Source organism: Sorex araneus, chromosome X (assembly GCF_027595985.1).
Source record: "Sorex araneus isolate mSorAra2 chromosome X, mSorAra2.pri, whole genome shotgun sequence".
Classification (NCBI taxonomy): Eukaryota; Metazoa; Chordata; class Mammalia; order Eulipotyphla; family Soricidae; genus Sorex; species Sorex araneus.
The window spans coordinates 12107248-12131040 of NC_073313.1; the positions used below are offsets into that span (position 1 = coordinate 12107248).

A 23793-nucleotide genomic window follows, 5' to 3' on the forward strand; every position below is an offset into this window, starting at 1 on the left:
TTATTGAATCACTATATGGAAAGTTACAAAGTTCTCAGGCTTATGTCTCAGTTATACAATGCTCAAACACCCATCCTTTCACCAGTGCCCATATTCCACCACCAAAAAATCCCAGTATACCTCCCACCCCCCACCCCTCCACCCCCACCTGCATAACTGATAAATTTTACTTCATTTTCTCTTTACCTTGATTACATTCCATATTTCCACACAAAACTCGCTATTGTTGTTGGAGTTTCAACACACAACTCACTATTGTTGTCGGAGTTTACCCCCCAAAAATATGGCCCTACTAACAAGGAAACATTTGATAATTAGTTTTCCACTGATGAGAATGAAGAGATATAAGTCCGCGGCCACGTGGTTTAGAATTTCTGTGTTTTAGTAATTAAGTCCAGGGAGATTTATGTTGGAAATTGCATCATTTCCCTTCCTGGGGCAGCATGGGGCTGAGGCTTAGTTTACAGTCTAGAGACATGGCTGCAAACACTTTCTGGGACCAGAAGTAGTGTAGCTGGTCTCTGGATCTTGGTTGTTCAGCAGCAAAGCGGCTGTGCAAAAGCATGGCCACCTGGGTCGAATCACGGCGGAGCGTGAGCCGGTATCGGCCCGGGCCCAAGACTGTCCAAGCGTCCCACTGTTTCAAGTTCAAAACACATTTTCTTTTTCCTTCTTCCCGCACCACCAAGTTCATACCTGCTTAAAAGTCCCATAATATGGCAGACGCCATGCCACTTCTTCCCACAAAGGGAAGAAAAACCGAGGAAGAAGGATATTTCCCCTCCTCGGCCCTATCAATTATTTTAGTAAATGTTTGACAATGACGAAAAGCACAGATGCCAAGGCCTGCTGCCTGAAGGGTTCAGTGATTAAGATGAGGCTGAGGGCCAAGGTCGTTCAGTGGTAGAGTGCCTGCCTTCCAGGCGTGAGGCTTAGCCCGAGCACTGCCCCTCACCACTTACCAAATGTGAAAACACCGTAACCAAATGTTTGCGACCCTTGTTAACAGTTATGGCAATACCAACAACAAAGAGAAGGGAGGCAGAGGAAAGCAACAAGATCAGAGTTGGTGCAGTAGAATGTGGAAGCCTTTGCTAACCCGTTCTGTCTGGTTGGTTCTCCACTTGGTTGCTTTAAGGGCAGACCTAACTTATCCTTTTTTGTATGAGATGGGGAAGAAATCAGAGTACACTGACATGTCAAGGTGGTTTTCTAGCATTAGCACAGTAAATGAAATACCAAGAAACTGCTAATGGTTCCTGTGCCTTTTTAAGTTGAGTGAGGGAAAAGCTTGTTTAGTAATCAGCAACTTCTGAGTGGGAGAGCAGAGGATAGTAGCTCTACACTGCAGGTCAGAAGGGAAATGCTTCCCATAACCGTGTGGGATGACAGGTATTAATGACTAGATGTTTCTGAGTTCATGCAGCCCTCTTGAGTTAATGTGTTTATTTATAGAAATTATTTGAAAACCAATTTTACCATTCTAAACAGTCAACACTCCAATGGCTTATATTAGTTCATAAGAATGTGTGTAAGTATTGATTGTTGCCTAGAGATTTGTCTTTTTCTATTCTGGGTATTTTTTTTATACTCATGTCACTGTGCTTCTGGCCATAATCCTCATTTTCTTACAGCCTGCCAAACTGAAGCTCCTTTTGAGTGCCAGGTTTTTCTTATAATCCTCACCCTGACTGATGAGAGATCTGTAGAGAAATTGGCCCACACATACAGTACAGTTTGTATGTTATTGACAGTGAACATGAAACATTTGAATAACCTAGGAGGTTATGTTCTTATTTCATTGTATGAAAATGATTACTTGCACCAAGATTTTTTAAAAAAATTAGTCCCTCTCTCTTCTTTGGCTTAATTCTTCAGACCCGTATGCATGTGCCAAAATGTTTTATTGAATAAATGAATGAACAATGTTTATACTAGGGTATTGCCTTTCTAGAGAATTAGTGTATGTAGTTATATAATCATCCTGCCCTCAGAATGAATAAATTCATGTTTAAGAAACGTTTGATTTCTACAGTGATTTCCAGATAGCTTTCTATTATTGATATCTATTTAAGTTTCATTGTAGTAGTAGAATATACTTTGTTTTATTTCAATCTTTTAAATTTGTTGAGACATTTTCAGTGAATAAGCTCCATATGAATATTTTATATACATTTGAAAAATATGTATTCTACTGTTGGGTGGAGTGTTATGTAATGCCAGCTAGGGAAATTTGGTTTAATATTCAGGTTTTTGATTTCCATACTAATTTTCTGCATACTTGTTCTACCTCTTACTGATAGAGTAGTACTCAGTTTTTGAACTTCAACATCAACTTATGGATTTGTCTATTTCTTTTGTGAATATTTGGTTTTGATTCATATATGTTGAAATTTCAGTAAGTGTGTGTCTTAGTGTTTTGTTAGTAACATTTCTTGATGGAATGTACCCTTTTCTTGTCACATAATTGTTTTTTGTATCTTGTAATATTCCTTCTTTGAAATCTACTTTGATCCAGTTTTCTTTTGGTTTGGTATATCTTTAACCTATGCTTGTATACAAAATCTGTATATAAAGTAGGTGGTATTGTAAACAAGAAAGAAAAAATGAAAGAAAAAAGAAAAAAATATTGATTTGGAAATTTAGTTCTAAGAATACTATGTCTCCTGCATAACTGGGCAAATCTCCCATGATGTTCAGGTCACCAGTCTTGGAACGGGGCTGGCCTTGAGAGAAAGGAAACAACTGTCAAAATTTGGTACAAAGTTCATGTCTAGTATGCATGAGTGTGATCTTAATTGGAAATAGGATTTTTGCAGATATAACAAAGTTAAAATGAATTTTAATGGGTTATTGAGTGCCCTCACCTAGCGCCTGATTCCTTGTAAAAGGTGTATGGAAAGACACAGATTGAGGGGCTAGAGCAATAGCACAGCAGGTAGGGCATTTGCCTTGAATGCAGCCAACTGGTGTTCAATTCCCAGCATCCCATATGGTCCCCCGAGCACCGCCAGGAGTAATTCTTGAGTGCAAGACCTAGGAGTAACCCCTGTGCATCATTGGGTATGACCCAAAAAGGAAAAAAAAACGACACAGATTGAAAGACACAGACATGTGTGTTGCATATAACAATGTAGGCTAACTGAATGAATACACCTGTAAAGCAAGGAATGCCAAGGATTGCTGTAAACTAGCAGAACATAGGCTGCAAGGAAAGATCACTAATGGATGGATCTTCCCTAGTGCTTTTACAGTATGGTCCTGTTGATACCTTGACTTCAGAGTTCTGCCTAGCTTCCAAAGTGAGAAAACCAAGTTGTTTTTTAAAGTCACCCAGTGTTTAGTCATTTGGTATGGATGCCTTAGGAAATGGACTCAATGAACACTACTTCATAGTTATTTTCTCCTTTCTTCCTAATGATACCCTTGACATTTTTGCTAAACCCTATTCTACCTCGGATAAAGGTTAGATAAAGGTATTGCTTTATACAAGGTTGAATAGGGTAGGAAGGAACTGAATCAAGAAAATTGCCTGCTTGCCCACTGCTGGAGGACACATGTGACAAAGGTCAGGGAGCCCTGCTAGTTTCAACAACTCAGGGAGTTCAGAGAAGGCAAGAAACACAAGTCAGAATCTTAGCAGCCCTCGTTGCTTAAAGGGATGGTGCTCAGGAAGCCGCTTAGAAGACCAACCACAAAACTGCATAGATCTTCTGATGCTGCTGCCATCGAATAGTCTCCTCTGTCTTCCCCTGAAGGTCTTTTTGGATGATTTTCATAGTAGAATGTGAACGGGAGACTTGCTGCTAATGGGAGCTGTGAAATGTGGTTTTCAGCCTTGGTGGCCCTGAAGAGTGTTGATGGGAAAGGATAGAACTAAATATAAGAGGTGGTATCCTGTTTACTCATCTAATTCCTTTCTTTCAAAACAAGAAGTACAGTTGTGTTCTGATGTCATGACAGGGGTAGATTCTGAGAAAGGCATCATTTGATAATTTCTTATTGTACACACATCATAGAGTATAATCTCACAAACCTAGGTGGCATAGCCCACTAAGCGCCCGGACTGCCTGGAAGAGGCAGCCTTGGGATGGCTTTTGTCTACGCCATCTGTCATTATGTGATGCAGTATACTCTACTTGTGTTTGAGAAAGATTCTGATAACGTATTCTTTGACACCGAGGCCTTACAGAGCAGTAATGCCTTAAAATGGCTTTTCTCTCCACGACTGTACTTTCACAAGATCAAAGGTTTATTTCTAAGAAGTGAATTATTTATTTGCCACTTAGTTGGAACCAAGACTCAGTAACAATAGTTTTCTGTAGGGTCCTCAGAGAATTTGGATGGAATTCTTTGCTGTTGAGGATTTTAATCCAGTTTGGCCTTTGCTCTGTGTATTTAATGCCACTTTTTTTAACTGAAGTTCTTTTGTTTTGCTAAGCTATGTAAATGAGAGACAGATTCATTCTGGCTAAATGGTCAAATTCTACTCAGTTCTCCATTACTTGTGAGCATAGAGCAATTCCCCTCCACCAACTTGGTCCCAGGGGACATTTTGAAGATGTTTTTAGTCTTCACAACTAGGGGAGAGGGTATTCCTGGCATCTAGAAGGTAAAGGTCAGGGACTCAGTTGAACTTTTGAAAGTGGACAGAACAGCCCTCCCTCACACAGTAGAGTATTACACAACCCTAAAGGTCAGGAGCCCTTGATTATTGCATCCCTTTCCCACCCTCAAGTACTCTTTATGCTTCTGCTACCTGTTATTAGATTGTGCACTGCCTTGACCCCTTAGCTGTCTTCTGGAATGCCTTGCCGCATGGTGAAGCCAGGGTTCTGCCTATGGTTGCCCAATTCAGAACTGCGGTGTGGAGAGTCATTCTCTCCCAACTGCCATTTGGTTGTTGTCCCTTCTGAGATCGCCTTTCTTTCCAACCTTATTGCGGCTCCAGTCCCCCCCAAAGATCTTGATAGTTTGTCCTCAGTCTTCTACTTGGTCCTCAGGGCTTCATCACTTTTAGAAGACCCATTCTCTACTCTTCCTTTTAGTGCTTTGTCTTGCATATCTGCCCTTTGCCAAATAAATAGTGTCTTGCCATTTGAAACATTGTCATCTTCTCTGTATTTGCTGGGAAAAGCTTATAACATGAAAGTCTGCACTTCTCTCTAAACCCCACCCTATTCATTTATACACAGTTGCTCCCCTCACACACACACACACACACACAGGGCACTAACCCTGAATTTGGACTGTTGTGAATCACCCCATTTGTGAATTGGGCTAATTGTGTTTATTTGTTTGCTGGCTTACTGCTGGAGGATTCACTTCTCTGGGCTACTAAGACTGTAAATTCTTAGGGGGCAAAAGAAGGTCCCCTTAGTATTCTTCAACCAACCTGGATGCGAAATGAGGGCTAATTAGATGCAAATAAGGGCCTTTTCCTAATGAAGGTGATGATAGCCTGCCTGGAATGGACTTTGGAAACCCATGAAGCCTATTCCCCGTTCGCAGGCTGACTTAGTCATCTAAGATAGATGAGGTTAAAGATCTATCCAATTTCCAAAGATTTTTCTAAGAGGAAAATTTCAAAACCTTTTCCAGCTATTAACTACCAGTTATGAAATGCTTTCCTTTAACCCAAATCTCCTGCCTCTTAAGGAATCAACATTGTGTAAAAATATATAGTAATAAATTTTGAAATATGAGTTAAGATTTTCTTTATATATGAAATTTATACAGTATAATTTACTTTCAAGTTAAGAGGATTTTTATTTTTATCTGAAAAAAATTGCTAAGCTAGGGCTTTTGGCGAAGGGATTGGAATTTAGGATAAACGAGAAGCTTGAAAAGACGATAGATTGTATGGGGTAAGAAAAATAGTTTAATTCTTTCCAAATACTCTCATGGTGTTACTGCACAGCTGACTTAGAATGCTGAAAGCTTTTCAAAGATGACTCATATATTGGGGTGTTTATTTTTTAAGGCATCATCTCTCCTTCTGTATTAAAATGGTGTATTATTTCCTTCATAACTTCTTACAGGGCAGCTGCTTAGTTATGCAACTTTACAGGGCTATTCTATCTCAGCGTTACCCCTTTCATTGCAGAAATTAATTTTCAAGAATTTTGCAATTTATTCAGCAAACAAGGATTGAGCTTCTCATGTGTGCTCAGGTACCATGTGGGCTGATTATAGATTCAGAGAAATGATGCTCTCTTGACCTGCACAGAGTTTTAGAGAAAAGCGAGGAGTGCAGGCATGTAAATAAGAGAGCTCCAGAAACCTTTGAACTTTATGATAGCAGTATTGCAAGTGGTTGGTACATAACTTTTGAGAAAGTGTGCGTTTTTGCATTCTTCAAGAATCAAGATAAATAGCGACAAATCTGCTTTTTGTCACTGTGTGATCTTTTTGAACCTCAGGTTCAATCCTTGCAAATGAAAAAAAAATCATATTTGCTCTTTTCATTGTAAAAATTAAATTGAATTAGATGAAATTATGTGCTTTTAAAAGTGTTAAGCAAACACCCTAACACCGGATGTTGATTAAAGGATCTTGTAAGGGGAATTTTATCTTGGGAGGCAATCACAGATCAAATTCCCTTCCTGTATGTGAGAAGTCCCCCAAGTTAGGAAGCAGAATCAGCCGTAGCATACAATTCTGAAGATACACAGGCCCATCTTTCCAGGCTTCTTTAGAGCTTACAAGGACCACGTGGCCAGTCAGATACAGTTTCATCTGTCCTTGAATGAGAAGCTCCTGGTTTGTAGATAGGTCCACATAGAACCCAGTCTGCTGACCAACATGCTTGGCAATAGCAAGTCTTCCTGGCTATTAAAGGTCCCGGTTGATGCAGTTCCAGTCAAGGAAGCTTAAGCCCACACTGATGGTCTCCACCATGCAAAGCTCATTGCTTGTCCTGAGCCTTAGGATTGGAGGCATCTTTAGTGTCCGGATTTGTGGTGTGACTTTAGTGTTGCCCTGGGGGTTCTGCCTCTGATGCTGTTTCTCAAGACTTTCATGCACAGCCTTCCTGAATAAGTCCATTTTTCTCTTACTGGCTCCTTTGGAGCTTGTCTTATCCAAATTCTCTTTCTGTTGCTCTCAACTTAAATTTATAACCAATAACCTTATGGTTAGACTAGAATGTCTTGTAAGGAAAGACTCTTCTACATTAAATCCACTTTTATAAATAAATGGTGTCTTTTCAACTGACCTGCAATTTTTGTTTTTCTATTCTTCCTTGACTGTCTTATTTGCAAAATTAGAGTCCTGGAATTTTCACTTTGCAGGATGATAGACCTATGTGACAGGGAGATATAGCTTGTAGACTTGCCAAAGCCTTTTATGCCATATGCATAGAGAAAACAACTCCAACTTTCTGTTCGGGGCTTGAAAAAAAATGCCTCACTAATCTTCATTAATTTTCTATTTAAAAACTTGATTATTAAGCCCCAAAGCTCTTTTCTATAGATAGAAAGTTTCTCAATATTTTAAGGCTATAAAATATAGAAAGGAAGTACCTCTTTAATTTAAAAAAAAAGCAACGATTAAATGACAATCTCCCAGACTCTCAGTCCGGCAACAACAGTGTAGCTCTATGGGGTCTGTCACTGAACTGCCCATTTTGCTGATCACAATTATAAAATAAAAATTGCTTAAAAATCAAAATTACTAACTACAAAACATAACTGCTCGAGGAGAACAAAGCAGAATCTGCAAGGGGATAAGACCCTGGAAGGTGGAGTTGCAGACTAGGAAAGATTCACAATTACCTGGTTTCTTTTCTTTTTTCCCTTTGTTTTGGCTAAGGGTTTATCCCAGTTCATGTGGCACACAGAGACACAGCCCAAGCATAATGCGGCATCTTCATTAAGTGGAGGAGTTAGAGGTTAGGGTGCAAGGCTCCCAGAATACCTGGAAACTGAGAGGTAATTATGGAAACGGAGAACCCCCTATTCAACAGACAAATCCCTGGTTGGCTAATAAATGGCACCTGTGCAGCCGTGACTCCAAAGAATACAGCAGAAAGCAATACCTGGGAAGTTAAGTACCCAAGCAGAGAATTCCCCAGCCTGATACGGGGAAACTAATTTGAGTACCAATCTCACGAAGTGATAAGAGTCTGGAAAACACTTTATGGCTTTCCCTGGAGCCATGCTTTGGGACTATTTCTAGGAATGAGTACACTTTGGGACTATTTCCCTGGAATGAGTACTAGACCCTTGAAATTAGAACAAAATTGAAGGAGACCTATTCCAAGACCTGAAACCCAAGCCTCTACAGAAATAAAGTGATACTTTAATGATGTAATTGCATGCTACAGGCCAAGCAGACATCAAAAGACATCAATGACAACAGAATTCAGATTGTATACATATCAGTAATGTCTAGTGTACAGCTGTAAATTGCTAGATATGCAAGAGGCGGAAAAAAATGTAGCCATAATCAAGAAAAAATAGTGTCTGATGATTCCCATGTCACCCAGATGCTGAAAATTATAGATAAGGACTTAAAAATAATTGCTATAATTTTTGTAACTGTAGGAAAATTGTAGTATAATGGGAAATTTCAGGAAAGTGAAAATACTCTAGAAAAAGAACTACAGAGAAAAAGCAAAATTATGTCTTTGGTTGTTATTATCCTCTTTCTTTTATTATAATTTCCAATTACTTTATGCCAAATTGAATTGTCTTATATAACTGATTATTAATTATTTTTATAAGATATGATTCTTTAAGTTCATAAATTTGAATTTTATCCCTTGATTTTTATGGTGGGGACATCTCTCCAAGGGGTGCTCTGACCTAACTGTGTGGTGCTCAGGCCACCATAGTCACCCTAACATTATTTGGGTGTTTCCATGTATACTAATTTCCATGTAGTATAGTGCCAGTAGTGCCAGGGATTGAACTCAGGCCCTCGCACATGCTATGCACATGTTTTACCATTTGAGCCATATGTCAGGCCCCTCAATGTCCTCCTTGAAGTCATAGAGGGATAAGAAGAAAATATTTTATTAAACTATGATGCAAGGTTCCATTAAAGTAATAACAGGTTAAAATAATTCTGGACCAGAGTTGAACAAATTATTTCCATTAAGCCACTATTTCTAAATAACACAATAATCTATTTAATTGACTTCCTATATTTAAAGTATAAAGAGTGAAATTATGAAAAACTTCCACTTGATAAATCATTGGCAAATTAATGAAGTAAGTTGAAAAACCCACAACGGTGATCATGTATCATTCCGTTAGGATGTTTTCGCCTATTCCAAATGAACTCACTGAAGCAAGTTGGATTTCAATAAGATGTTTATCTTGTCAATTTCAGCTACTGAATTCAAAAACTACTTGTGATGTTAGGGAACACAAAATCTATTACAATTCATAATTAATCTCTACAAAAGGAATACTGTGCTATGGATCAAACCTAGGAACCTCATACATACAGAATATGTGCTCTACATTTGAGTTAGACCCTTAGGTCCTTAACTTTTGATTTTTAAAAATTGGTGTACTTGGCTAAGGTATTTTATGTTCTCAGCCCTCTTGTGAATAATATATAAATTACTTTCAATCATAAAAAGTGTCCATGGATATGTGTAAGTTAGTACAGTGTTGATTCTGGAGTTTGTAAAACTAAGCATATATCTTTATACATATTTTTAATTTTACAAAGTAATATGATTTTAGGATATATAGTTTTGGATTAAATCTACTTTTTGGCCATTTTATGTTGGAAATTTGAAAGCACAAACCCCAAACAAATACCATGTACTATCTTCTCTTCATAAGACAAATGACATTACAGAACCAAAAATTAATTTAGGAAGCCATAATAACAAGATAAACTGAAATTCTCTAGAAGCAAGGACTGTAGACAGTTTATAGCCACATCTATTTATAGAGCTCATTTTTCTTTTTCCACTGCAAAATATTGGACATTTCCTCATTAACTCAAATCTACAGAGTACCATTTGAAAGCGTTTGCTGTGGTGTGATGGACTTTGGTATAGAGGATGGGCCTGCTGGGTAGGAGTGAGGAAATCTGTGAATCTCTTGAAGATGTTTTCAAAAATTCATCTCTCTGTCCACATTGTTTTTTTATAGAAAAGTGAGGTCTTCCTAAGTTGAGATGATTTTTAGTTGTATTCTTGACTCTAGGGCTGGAGTGATAGCACAGCGGATAGGGCATTTGCCTTGCATGCGGCCCACCCAGGTTCGATTCCTCTGTTCCTCTTGGAGAGCTTGGCAAGCTACTGAGAGTATCCCATCCACAGGGCAGAGCCTGGCAAGCTCCCCGTGGCGTATTCGATATGCCAAAAACAGTAACAACAAGTCTTACAATGGAGACGTTACTGGTGCCCGCTAGAGCAAATCGATGAACAATGGGACGACAGGTGCTACAGTGCAGTGCTATCTGGAAGATAAGGATCCCTATATACATTCTTGTCCATTTGTCGAAAACGGTGAGTCTTGTCCATTTCCCCATGTTCTTAGCTTTTCAGAAATTGAGATGACAACTCAGGTGAAGAGAATATTCACCAGGTCATTATTTTAGAATCATCTCACTTGTAAGACACGCAAAGGGTCTTTTTAGTGTCAGATGTTGCTATTATAAAATATGCATGCCTTTGCCATGTTTTCATCGGTTCCACTCAAGTGACAGTTGCTGGGTTTTAACTCTGTGGTGGTGCCTTCATAAATAGTTATTTGCTCGGCATATCCATGTGTTTGCTGCCTTCTTCAAGAAAAGATTTAAAACTGTTCCTAAATTCATGCAAAAGAAAACAGTAAGCAAAAATATAAAATCCGTGCTAAAAAGCCAGTGAATAAGAAATGCAGATCAAGAAGAAAGACAGTGTGAAGCCAAGAGTTAGTACCTAAAATATGTGCCTCGGGTTATTTCACTTGTATCACACACAATCTAAAACGGTGACAGTTCTGCTACAGGTCAGCACAAAGAGGACAATAGGTTGAGGTGGAGTGGGAAACACCAGCAAGCCTGCTTGAAGCAGCAGAAACCAACTGCAATAAGCACCTGTAGCAAAAGTGAGATGCGCTCGGCATCCTTCCTCCAAATGGGGCGGGGCTTCTCCTTTCCATCCTCATGGAGAGCTCCTGAGCCAGAGCACGATAGGAAGCATCATCTCACCGAGGGTCCAAGAAATGTCCCACCAATCTCTTGCCACTTTATTCCACCTTCTCTCTAGTGACTTTCACCTTCTTTCCTTTCCCTTCATCCTTTTGTAATGATCTCCTGAGCTCCTTCAGGGCGCAGCTTCTCTGCTGGGCGCTGTGGATCTAGTGGAGAGTGAAAGGTGACCCCCACAGACCCTGACCATCAGCTAGAGACTGTTGGTGTTTGAGAAGTCAGCAATGACAAGCAGTGTGAATGTGACCTAGCAAGAGGCACAAAGGAAACACTCTTCCCACACCCCCCCGCCATGTACCTGCTTGTGTTGATGGAATATTTGACCAGAGGAATCCACATATCTGAGGGACTTTGATTTCCATAGAGTGACAAGAGCTGGAGCCTGAAATACCCTGTGATTTCAATCCATGCCAAGAGTCTTATTGGGTGTGTGGGGTGTGGACTTGCCAGGAAGGTTTTCAGAAGGGGCTAGTCAAGCAGAAAGGACAGGCAAGGATGTTCTCATCGTTGCTAAAAGACAAGAGGCTGTTGCTTCTGAACGCACATCTACGAAGAGCTTGGCCGTAATCCGAGGAAGCATAGCCCGGTGCTCTAAAGGCTGCAGGCATCATCGTGTGCCAATGTTGGAACCCTCCTCTGATACGCATGCAGGCACACACACACACACACACACACACACACACACACGGAGGGAATAAATCCAGACAACCTGCATGCTGCATGTTCAATTTAGCTGTATGAGAGAAAGTGACAGCCTTAACATTCACCAAATTTGAAGAGACAACATCCAATGGTAAGTTGAATTTTAAAATATCAAACACCGAAATGTTAGATTTCCGAAATTGAAGGTTTTAAAATGTCAAAACTAGGCATTTAACAAAATTCCACAGATATAATTTCAATGTGACAAAATGAAATAGACTATCTCTCTGAAAGGTACTGTCGTTAAAAGAAAACAGTGTTTGATATCAGTGGGTGACTGTTTCATTGCTTTGGCATTTATTTTACATTCTCAACAAGGACCTGGGAGAGAGCAGCTCCGTTGTCGTGGCAGAGCTGGACTGACTGGCATTTTTGGAGTTCTCGGGAACAGATTGAATTCACCAAGATGGATGGTCCCGGTTGCTTGAGCCTCTGGCTACCGGAGTTGTCTATGATAAGCTCCAAGAGGAGCTCTGGCAGGAAACGGCAGAACATGAAATTCAGCCAAGCAGCTCACATCTTCTCTAGACTTGGAGTTTGCCTCCTGCTTCCCCTGTTCTAGTTGCCAACCCCCCTCTTTTGCTCCACTTGGCTTATAGATCTGTTTAGCAGCCCATGAGCTCTTTGATGTCCCAGGGAAGCCTCTGCATACGGAGCAAATTATTTACAGTAACTTTGCTTTGAACTTCTTATTTAATTTATTAGAGTTACATTTGCAGAAATCCAATTTATCTTGTTTTTTTGAAGTGCAGTGAATCACTCTTATTAGTCTATTTTAAATCTATAAAATAAGGACAACCACCTACCCACTTTCATTCACTGATATTTAATTAATCCAAGTCAAACAAATTATGCTTATTTAAATAATCAGACCCATTTTTGAAGGTAGTTAATGAAATTCTTTTAAATATTTTACACTGCAATTATGCATTTAATGTATTATATTTTCCTTTGAAGTATATCAAGTGACTGACAGGACAACTTGATATGCAAACATTCAGAAGCTTTGCAAGCATCGAAAAGTATTCATGCAAATATAACAAATTAAACTTACAAAGCAAACATGCTCTGTGAAATGTTCTGATTCTGTTTTGATAATCAATTTTCTTATTCCTTTCAGCTGAAAATGGCAAGACTAATGTGCTAGAACTTGTTAGATCACTGATTTAACAAACACATTGGTAATAAAATTGACTAAAAATGCTACTTCTGTCATTTTGCATGATTTTACTAATGTTCACAAATTTGAAATATTCCCAGTATTGAGAAGGCATTTACCACTGTTGGAGAAACGTCCTGTTCCTACCCTATATTTTTTGTTGCCTTTCTCTAGACCAGTAATGGAGGTTCATAGACTTATTTGGCCCATTACCCCCTTTTTCAGAAAACAAAACACTCAGCACCCTCCCCCCTGAGAAATCTACCTTTTATTTTCAATTTAAACCCCGTGAGATATACAGTTACAAAGCTGTTCATGATTGGGTTTCAGTCATATAATGTTCCAACACCCATTCCTTCACCAGTGTACATATCCCACCACAATGTTGACCCTTTCCCTCCTGTCACCCTCCTGCCCCACTAACACAGGAACACACACACACACACAACATCAGTCTCTATTGCAGGCATTTTTGTTCTCTCTCTATCTCTCACAATACCTTTTTTTAAGCAAGCAGACACGAAGTGCCTCCAGTGGCACTTGAGGCTACTGCTGCCCCCCTGCATCAGTGCAGTTCCCCCACCTGGCCCCTGCATCAGTGCAGTTCCCCACCTGGTGTGTGTTAGCAGGTGGGGGAAATGGGTATCCCTCACTCTGGCAATCAGTGCTCTATTAAAAGTACTGGGGAATTTTTTTCAGTAAGTGGCCAAGTAGTTTTTAAGACATTGAGGGTCACACGTGTGATTTGTCACATATCTGAGTGTATGTTGTTGAAGTTTAACAGCCACTTAAAACTATACAGCAGTGGGCTGACTTTGGTCTGTAAACTGTAGTTTATGGGAGGAAATAAATAATTTTTCAATTATGTTTTGGAGGATCTATCTCCCAGACACCTTTAGTTATGTGATCTTGTAGTTAAGTGACCAGGAGACGGGTTTTTGGTCTCCTTCCCTAAGAATATAATGCAGACCTACTGGCTTACCATCTTGGACCCATGCGCAAGAATAACACCATGGACATTGCAGAGTGTCAGGATAGAGGAAGGTTGGACTCCATGTTATAGCAGGACCCATAAAAGTCCTGCAGTTTCATGAAGTACTGACACACCAGCCTAAACATTTTTGTCAGGGAAACATAAATTGTTATTTAAGTCACTATAACCTGAAGTCAAATCTGTTTCTTAACAAATCCAGTTTCCAAGGGGACAGATTTCATAACTCAGGGTAACTCGGGTTAGTGATTAAAAATATATATAACTACTTAATGGTTGTCGTTAAAATTAACTAATTCTTTAGTAATTGCTAATTGCTTTGTTCTTTTCCTTGTTTTCTGGTAAAATCCTATGCTCCCTGATTCAGATCTACAGAAATTCTCAAGCTATTCCATCTGATTCTTAAATTCTATTCAAGGTTTGTTAGGAAACCCAACAATATTATTTTTGTGTTTGTTTATTTGGCTGTTTTTTCAAGAAGTCAAAGCTGTAGCTCAGCCTTGAATGTGTGAGTCCTTGGGTAAAATCCTCAGTACCGAAAGAAAGATCTCTTAGGTGTAAGAGACCTTAGAACCCTTGATCTCCACCATTGTAAATTGTGACACCCACCTCTCCAGGACATTGGGACCCCACTTTAAGGCTCTGAAGGATCAAATTTCCACTACCTTCTTTATGAGGCCTAGTGTCTGACCAATATATTAGCTCCATCTCCCCTGATTTCTGTTTTTCTGAGTCTGCTTGGATAAGCAGTTCTAAGGTTCTAAGGTTCTAAGTTTCTCGGCCCCAGGCGTATGTTTCCCAATCTCCCTCCAGAATGAAATATGTTCCCCAATCTCTATTCTGTTATATGGTGCTCTTTAGGAGGAAGTTCTTGGCATCTAGCAGAAACTTAATGAAAGTGAATTCTTTTATCCCTACTGCTTCTGAAAAGGACTATAAAGCCAGAACTTTTGGTGATACTTCTCATTGCTAGCCTTAAAAATAAAATTATACAAAATAAATGCATTTTGTCACATTAAATTGGTCTCTTCACACATGAAAGTGGAAGGGTGGGTGGAAAGCATCTAGAATTTGTGGAAAATATTTTGTTGTGAAGAAGCTGAGACATATTTTCCTCAAAAAAAAAGGCTTGGACTTTCTGAGAGTTCTATATGTTTCAAATGATGGACAGAGATTTAGTCATAAATCTGCCTGTTTTCAGTGGAGGTTCTTGTTGGATGAATATTGATCTACTGATTAGGTTGAAAAATTGCTTGCATGTCAATTTGAAGCGTGTGGATTTTAAATATTTAGATAAGTTCTCATGTATGGCTTTTTTGAATATCCTCTTTTTGATCACTGGCTTTACTATCTAAATGATTCATTTCCTCGTGGTATAAATGCCAAAAATACATTTTTGATGTCTCACCATATAGGTTCTTAAGGTGAAAACTTGATGTTCTAAATTGACACCCTAGATATTCATCTCAGGAAATAATATTTCAGTTATATCTTTTTTACCTTATGATACAAAATTTCACTTTAGGTCCCGGCGAGTAGATGGGACAAAGTCAGTCTTCTACCCGTTTTTCAGAAATAAAGTTTTAGTGGAACTCAGTCCTGACTTTTCATTTATGTGTTGTGTTGTCTCTGCTGTTTTCACACTCCAGCGACAAGATTGTGTAGTTGTGATAGATCATATGGTCCAAAAAGTGAAATATTTACTCTATGGAGTTTTACCAAAAAAGCTGTTTGACCCAAAGCATATGTTGCCACTTAAACTAATCTTTAGATTTTTTCCCATCTAAATGCCAGCTAATACAGTGAATTGCATGGCATATTTTTTGTATGTTTTTACTGAAGTTTGTAACAGAATTAAGTATTTTATTAATATAAAGGAGAAACCAAGACATATCTTCATTTTGGTATTTGACTGATCTGATTGTGAAATGGATGTTCCAAAAATGAGTTTTAGTCATAAGTGTTCATTGACATCCTTAGATTTTAAAAACATCTGAAAAGAATTATTGAGGAAAAATGTGAAGTTAAGACACAAAGTTATGAATCTGTGAGATGAACTCTTTAGAAAAAAGCAATTAAGATTAATAACATCCTATTAATGTACAATGATGTTTGGTTAAAAAAATGTGAAAAATTTTACAATGACTTTTAAAAATGGTTACAGTAGTGAAAGTCTGACTATAATAACTGACTTAACTGGTATGGAAATCTCCCTGTTCTGATAGATATTGTCACACAGATTCTATGTGTTGCCATCTCCTGGAAACTGTACCCAAGAAGGGCAAGAACCTGTCTACACTAAGAATACAAAACTGCCTGAGGATTTAGTTATGGTAGTTTAGGAAATTCATAATCAGGGTTAATAGATCTCAACTGAATTTGTTTTTCTCTATATTCTAGCATAACACATCGTCTTCCTCATATGGAAGTAGAGGAAATAAATCTGCTCTAAAAATAGCTAAATGGTAGAGTCGAACTTAATTAAAGGCTGTTGAGGATGATAATCATGGATGTCAAATTTTTTTAAGAAGGTATAAGGAATGAAGAGATGTGCTAACCAGTTTTTTATGCTTTTTCTTTCGTTCTTTCTTTTATTGAATCACTGTGAGATACACAGTTACAAAGTTATTCCTGATTGGGTTTCAGCCATACAATGGTCCATCACCCGTCCCTTCACCAGTGTCCATTTTTATTTTTTTGCTTTTTGGGTCACACCTGGCGATGCACAGGGGTTATTCCTGGTTCATGCAGTCAGGAATTACTCCTGGCGGTGCTCAGGGGACCATATGGGATGTTGGGAATCGAACCCGGGTCGGCCGCGTGCAAGGCAAACGCCCTACCCGCTGTGCTATCACTCCAGCCCCACACCAGTGTCCATTTACCACCACCAATATCTCCAGTTTCCCTCTGCCACTGGCCCCCATGTGAAAATAATTACATGACCTCTATGGCAGGCACTTTCCTTGTCTCTCTTGCCCACCCTCTCTTTCTCTTTTCTTTTATGATCTTGCTCTCTCCCCTCAACTTTTAGGCATTATGGTTTGCAATGTAGGTACTGAAAGGTTATCATGTATAACCTTTACCTCCTTTCAGCAGTCAGTTCTTGTCCAGAGTGATCATTTCCACTATCATGGTCATAGTGATCCCTTCTCTCTCCTAACTACCCTCTCCCAAACCCCCACTTGTATCAAGCTTCCTACCATGGACCCATCCTTGGCCCTCATTTCTACTGTCTTTGGGTGTTAGTGTCATACCATGCTAACCAGTTTTAAAATTCAGCTCCAAGGTTTATGGTCTATTGGTTGGAGACCTCCGTAGTGTTTTTATTCTCCTTCCAACCAAACGGCTCTGCTTTGTTTGCTATGCTTTGCATTACACATAAATTTGCTTTATAGTGAACCTATGTAAATTGTTTTGAAACCATAGATCCTAGGCCCACTCTTTAAATTTTACAGGTGAAGAAACAGACATTATTAGTTATTTCTCAGTATCATGCCTTCTGCTTAAGAACACCATTGCAGATGAGAAGATTTTAGTACATTAGGCTCTGCTGCAATAAAAAGCCAATCCTATTATTTGCATTATACAACAGATTTTTTTAAAGAAATGTTATTTAAAACTTAGAGAAAATAAAATTCACTCAAGAACGAACATGGGTTTCTCCAGAGAGAGAAATGCGCTTCATGAAGTTGGAAAAAATAAGGGGAATTACACATTCCAAGTTTGATGCAGGTTATTCTGGAGTGGAAAGTACCCCAGATCTGCTTCTATCTCATGACACTGTGATCAGAAACATGTGGGATCTGAAGTGATTACAGAGAAGGAAATTGAATGTAAAATCATGTTTGATAAACTTAAAATGAAGTATAACAGAGATAGGTACAATCATGCAATCACCGGCTCACTGTTTTGTTTTTTTTTTTTTTAAACAACTGAGCACTCTTGTAATGAACACCTATTAGGAAACAGAACTGTATCACTGTATCAATGTCATCACATTGCTTATGGATTGCTCGAGCAGGCACCAGTAACGTCTCCATTCGCCCCTGTTGTGTGCTAATGTAGCCCAATGGCATCTGCTTGCTCAAGGAACATGAAAAGCATGTTGCTGTTACTGTTTTTGGCTTATCAAATATGTCACGGGTAGCTTGCCAGGCTCTTCCATGCAGGCAGGATATCCTCGGTAGCTTGCCAGGCTCTCTGAGAGGGGCAGAGGCTTTGAGTTTATAGAGCTGAGCCAGAGGTGGTACTCTTACAAGTCTTTATTCATCTATTTCCCCTTAAATGTAGCTAACAAACTGGGTTTGATGGTGGTGGTGGTGGTGGTGGTGATTGTTGTTTGATTCCAGGTTTAGAGTAGCTCTATTCTTAGGTTCTATCTGCCAGAACGCTGACAAATAAAGCCCAACCTAACTGCAAGGGGTGCTGGGAAAAGTAGTCTTCCCAGGGTCTCAGGAAATAAGTCATTGTGGTAAATATACTGTGTTTTTTTTCCAGTACAAATAGAATTGTAGCCCAGAGTTCAATATCATGATCTAAATAATGACGTTTTCCATTTTCTTTTATTTAATTTTATTTAAAATCTAATTTTCTTTAAAAATTAAATTCATTCATAAATATATATAAATATATATATTCATGAGAATTGGATTATACGGGGCTGTGGGTGGCTTGTAATTTAGAGCAACAGGGAAATTATGCGAACTCTGAGGTCAATTTATTTTTTCAGTCATTTTCTAGACACCATATTAATTTAAAGGGAATGAGATTTAATCCCCGTGGATTCTAGGCTGTTGAAGAATGGCCAGGCATGCAGCTAGAGATTTCTTTCTTTAGATTGTAAAACTAACTTCTTCACTTTATATCTTAACCATAACTCTTTGATTTTAAGATTAGTAGCGTACATTTTTAAAAAATACTGAAGTTCATGAAATACTTGCTCTTCATCTAGATTTTATTACATCCAAGTGGTTTGTTCGTTTTCGTTGCTTAGTAGTAAATCATTGTACTCTCTGTCAGATTTTCTCTTTTTACCAGATATTAAACATTTTTTTCAGTCAGTAGCTAATTATAAATAAAGCTACATATATACAGAAAGACATATAGATGTGTTTTAATTTCTCTTGGGTAAATATCTGGAAGGAATTGCTGAATTATATAAGAAATGTATGTTTACTGTTTTAAAGAAATTGATAAACTTGATTTACAAAGTGATTGAACATTGTTTATATCAAGTGTGTATGAGAGTTCTAGTTTTTTTTATTTTTGTGACAACACTTTTTGTTATCTACTTTTATTATTGTAACCATTCTGGTCATTATGAAATGGTATATTATCATGGGTTAATTTGCTTACTAGTGATGCTGTGTATCTTTTCATTGCTTGTATTTTTGTATTCTTTGGTTCAGTGTTTTTCAGACATTTTGCTTATTTTTCTATTTTTGAAAAATATTTTAAAGCATTACTTTTTGAGAACAGAGATGTAACTCACTGCTAGGGTACAAGCTTTGTATATTTGAGGCCCTGAATATGAACCCTGACACCCAAACCAACTGACAAAAGAAAAACCGTCATTACAGAATTATGTAGTTTAAAGCAGGGTTTATCAATGCTATTATTATTGGAAAACTGAATTATTCTTGTTTGGAGAGAGGATTACTATCATATATATTTTAGGATATATAGCAACATACCTAACTTCTATCTAGTAACTAAAGGTAGCTTGCCCCCTACTGCGACAATAAAAATATCCCAAGTATTACTTGGAGGACAGAATTGGCCCTCCTTGAGCCTTACTTGTTAGGAAATGGATATAGAATTGAAAGAAGTACAGATCAAAGGTATATGGTCAGTAGAACTTAGCTTGGTTATGTAAAATAAATTAAATTTAGGAAGATAGAAAGAAAAAGGGAAACTTCTACATAAAATATTTCTTTTCTTATAATAAAGGTTGCTGATAAACAGTTTTGCAATGCTAGAGATTTAAGATGAGAATTATACTCTGTCTTGCTACCATGCTAACAGCATTGCATATACTGTCCTGGGTTTCCTTCTGGTCTTTCTTCAAGTCTCTCTACATAAGAGGGGGATCATACATACCCTTAGTAAGATTTAGTTTAGATCTAATTTAATATATTTAAGTGCAGTGCTTTACTGTACTACTCTCTTCAGATGGGTTTTTATATTTCTTACTTTGAATTATAATCTCAAAATGAATATCTGTGAATAATGTCACCGAGAAAAAGGACATTACTCTTTTCATGTTCATGGGTTTCTGTGTATTACCTCTCTTTTCTCATTGTATACCACTGAAGAAATGTCCATTTCTAATTGGTTTAGGCCCATGTAGTCTATGCTATTTTCCCTTTGCATCTAGAAGCAGCTGTGCCAGTTTCCTAGCATCTAACAGTAATAGTTCAACACTTCTTTTTTTCTTAAAGATCCTATACATGAAATAAAATGCTAAATCAAAATTCCTGTAGCAAATAAAATCCCCACAACAGACTCAGATGTGGAGTAAGGAAATATAGGAAATGAATTTTCAATGATAAATCTGCTTCCACGCAGAGTTTGAATAGTATTTTATGCAATAAAGCCTTCTTAAGTAAACATTTGATGGAAGGAATAAAATCTTACTTGCACATAAATCTTTTTTATTAACAGCAAGGTTATGTGTATGAGTGAGCTCTAATGTGCCTAAGGGAAGAGGAAATAGAAGGAACAATATAGCAGATAAGATGAGGGCGGAACAGTCTACTGTTCATCATAAAGTGGTCCAAAGTTGTTTAACCAAAACTAAAGAAAGGTTGATGGCCACTCTAATACTGCTTTACATAACAGAATGATATGAATACTTAATCAATACCCTTCTGTGAAGGTTTAAGGATTCTGAATGCCCTAAAAACCTAATATAATTCTGGCCCAAATGGAAGCATCTCCTGCCCTTCTATTTTGACTTCCATAGCTAAACTGAAATTAGAACAACAAAAATACTCACCTCTCACACTGCTTTGTGACTGCGATCCTGTTTCTCTACAGAGCTAGCAACATTTCAGTGGGTGGAATTTTCTGTTATTGCGACCTGAGGTACTTAACAAGGAAGAACCGTCTTCTCCCTTGCTATGAGTTTTCCGCAGTTCAAAGTGTTTCGCCAACAAGCTCCTCTTATCGGTGTGAATAATGAGGAATGTGAGATGCATAGCTCTTAAAAATCCAACCTGTCTGAACCTAAGTGGCATGCAGTGAGACGTGCATTGTGGGCTTCAGACCATGTGGGGTGGTAGGTTCCACACCGTTCCTGTGGGTTGGAATGCAAGTAAGGCCCTGCTAAGTAAGGCCAAGCCTGTGAGCAATCAGGAAAAGTTAGTGTCCTGCACAAGAATTCTGAAAGTTTCAGCCATTGATCAGTGTCACTGTGTTTTCATCATAGGAAACGTAAGACTTCTTGGAGGTTTGTCTCCTAAAACCTAACTTGGCTTCTTCTCAGTTACTCATCCCAAGGACAGGAGCACCCCAGAATAAAGTAGTGAATGGGACCCGGAATTTTTTCTAGTTTGCTTTGATAATCTGTGTTTAGAGCAGTATCTTGGACAGCCGCTCTCAGTGCAATGAGAATGAAGTGTCTAAGATCTTTTTGCCTTACTTGCAAGCCAACAGTGTAGACTACCACTGGGTAATGCATGCCGATGGATGTGCTACCTGTGTCAGAGCAAGGAGCCTTGAGTTTAAACACTTGTGTCAACTCCCTGAGTGCCAGTTCCACAAGGACATATTAAAATGACTGCCGGGCACAAAGGAACCGGCCCTTAGGAGAACCCTAATATCTTATAAAAGGCAGAAATCATGTGTAACTTTTGCCCCAAAGGGTAGCACTCTCTCTCTTCCCAGGATCCAAGTAAACCTGCTTTCTTCTTGCAAGGGAGGGATACACAACATCTCAACAATCTACTCCCTGTTCAGACATTTTGAAAAAAACTAATCCCAAACAAAGGCATTGTTGGGGCTCAGCTCTAAGGGCATGTGGAAATGGGAGCTCTGCAGGCAGTTGCCTTCTAAAGGGAAAAATCTGAAAGTTATATTTATATGGAAATATAGGGAAGGATCCAAAGAAGAATTGCTTTGATGGCCTATTTGACAAAAGGCAACATAAAGGGAAAGGGGATAGCTTTGCAACACTGCAGAGCACCCCCTGCATTTCAAGAAGCACATACGGGTATTGATTTGTTGGCAATCTTGAGAGTTTGGACATATGGGTCCAGTACCTGGTAATTTCATCAGAGGAGCCCCATAAAAAGCAGTACTTCTGTATTTTAGTATTTCAGTAACTAAGTCCAGAGAGATATCTGCCAGAAGTTGCATCGTTGCTAGCTCGTACCTCTCTGCTACATTATATTCCACATATGCGTGCAATCTTTCTATGTATGTCTCTTTCTTTCTGACTCATTTCACTCAACATGATGCTTTCCAGGTTGATCCACTCATATGCAAATTTCATGACTTCATCTTTTCTAACAGCTGCATAGTATTCCATTGTGTAGATGTACCAGAGTTTCTTTAACCAGCCATTTGTTTTTGGGCACTCCGTTTTTTTCCAGATTGTGGCTATTGTAAACAGAAATCCAAAACCTCGCAGCCGCTATTGTGGCCACACAACCTCATATCTCTTCATTCTCATCAATGGAAAACAAATTATCAAATGCTTCCTTTCCAGCAGGTCTGACTTTGGGGAGGGGGAATCTCCAAACAATAATAGTGAGTTTTTTGTTAAAATATTGAATGTAATCAAAGTAAAAAGAAAGTAAAGTGAAATTTATCTGCTACACAGGCTGTGTGGGGGCTGGAGGGTGAGGGGGGTCGGGGGGAGGTTTACTGTGGTTCTTGGTGGTGGAATATGTACAATGGTGAAGGAATGGGTGTTGGAGCATTGTATAACTGAGACTTAAGCCTGAAAGCTTTGTAACTTTCCACATGGTGATTCAATAAAAAATAAATAAATATGGGGGCTGGAGTGATAGCACAGCGGGTAGGGCATTTGCCTTGCATGCGGCCGAACTGAGTTCGATTCCCAGCATCCCATATGGTCCCCTGAGCACTGCCAGGGGTGATTCCTGAGTGCAGAGCCAGGAGTCACCCTTGTGCACCGCCAGGTGTGACCCAAAAAGCAATAAATAAATAAATAAATTTTTAATTAAAAAATAAAAAAATTTAAATATTTTAAAAAAGGAAAAGAAAAGCAGTGCTTCTTGCTTCCTAGGGGTGGTCTGTGTTGAGAAAACATAGGTATCACACACACAAAAGCTCGTGTTGAGGCATTTGTTGAGGTCTCTCCAGTAGGTGAGGAAAGCAAGATCCAACAGATCATGGGTTTCATGTAGAATAGTTCCACCCACTACTGTTTTAAAAGACTATTTCTATGGTGTGTGGGTTGGCCTATGTGTATAAATGAAAAATTGTTAGGAGTAAAAACCAAGAGTGATGAAGAAGCGAGAGGCAATTAAATTTACCCATATTCATTATTTTAATGATTCTGATCCAGATTTATCAGTGATAATTAACTATCAGTTGTCCATTTCAGTGATACCAAAGTATGCTTTTGACAACCTCAGGCTATCCCTTCAGATACCCTATAGAGAAGAAAAGCTTGGGTCATACAAAGTTTGAAAAATGTCAAATTTAAGGCAGCTCCTTTGGGAGACTAATACTTTATATTATACAGCACAACTGGGAACATTTATTTAGGATGCTCTCAAATTTTGTTGAAACTAACCTTTGTTATGCTCAC

The 23793-nt window shown here is 38.6% G+C and overlaps 1 protein-coding gene across 4 annotated transcripts in view; it reads left to right on the plus strand.

The window, feature by feature from the left end:
- FRMPD4 (FERM and PDZ domain containing 4) overlaps positions 1-23793 on the plus strand; it is a 574641-nt gene that overhangs the window by 63707 nt on the left and 487141 nt on the right. The window contains exon 1 of one of the 4 annotated variants that reach the window (XM_055120216.1): positions 11935-11953. The exons of the other annotated variants lie outside the window; for them this stretch is intronic. The gene's annotated coding sequence lies outside the window, so the exon portion shown is untranslated. Of the gene's footprint in view, positions 1-11934; positions 11954-23793 lie in introns of those variants that run through there. 4 annotated transcript variants of the gene reach the window in all.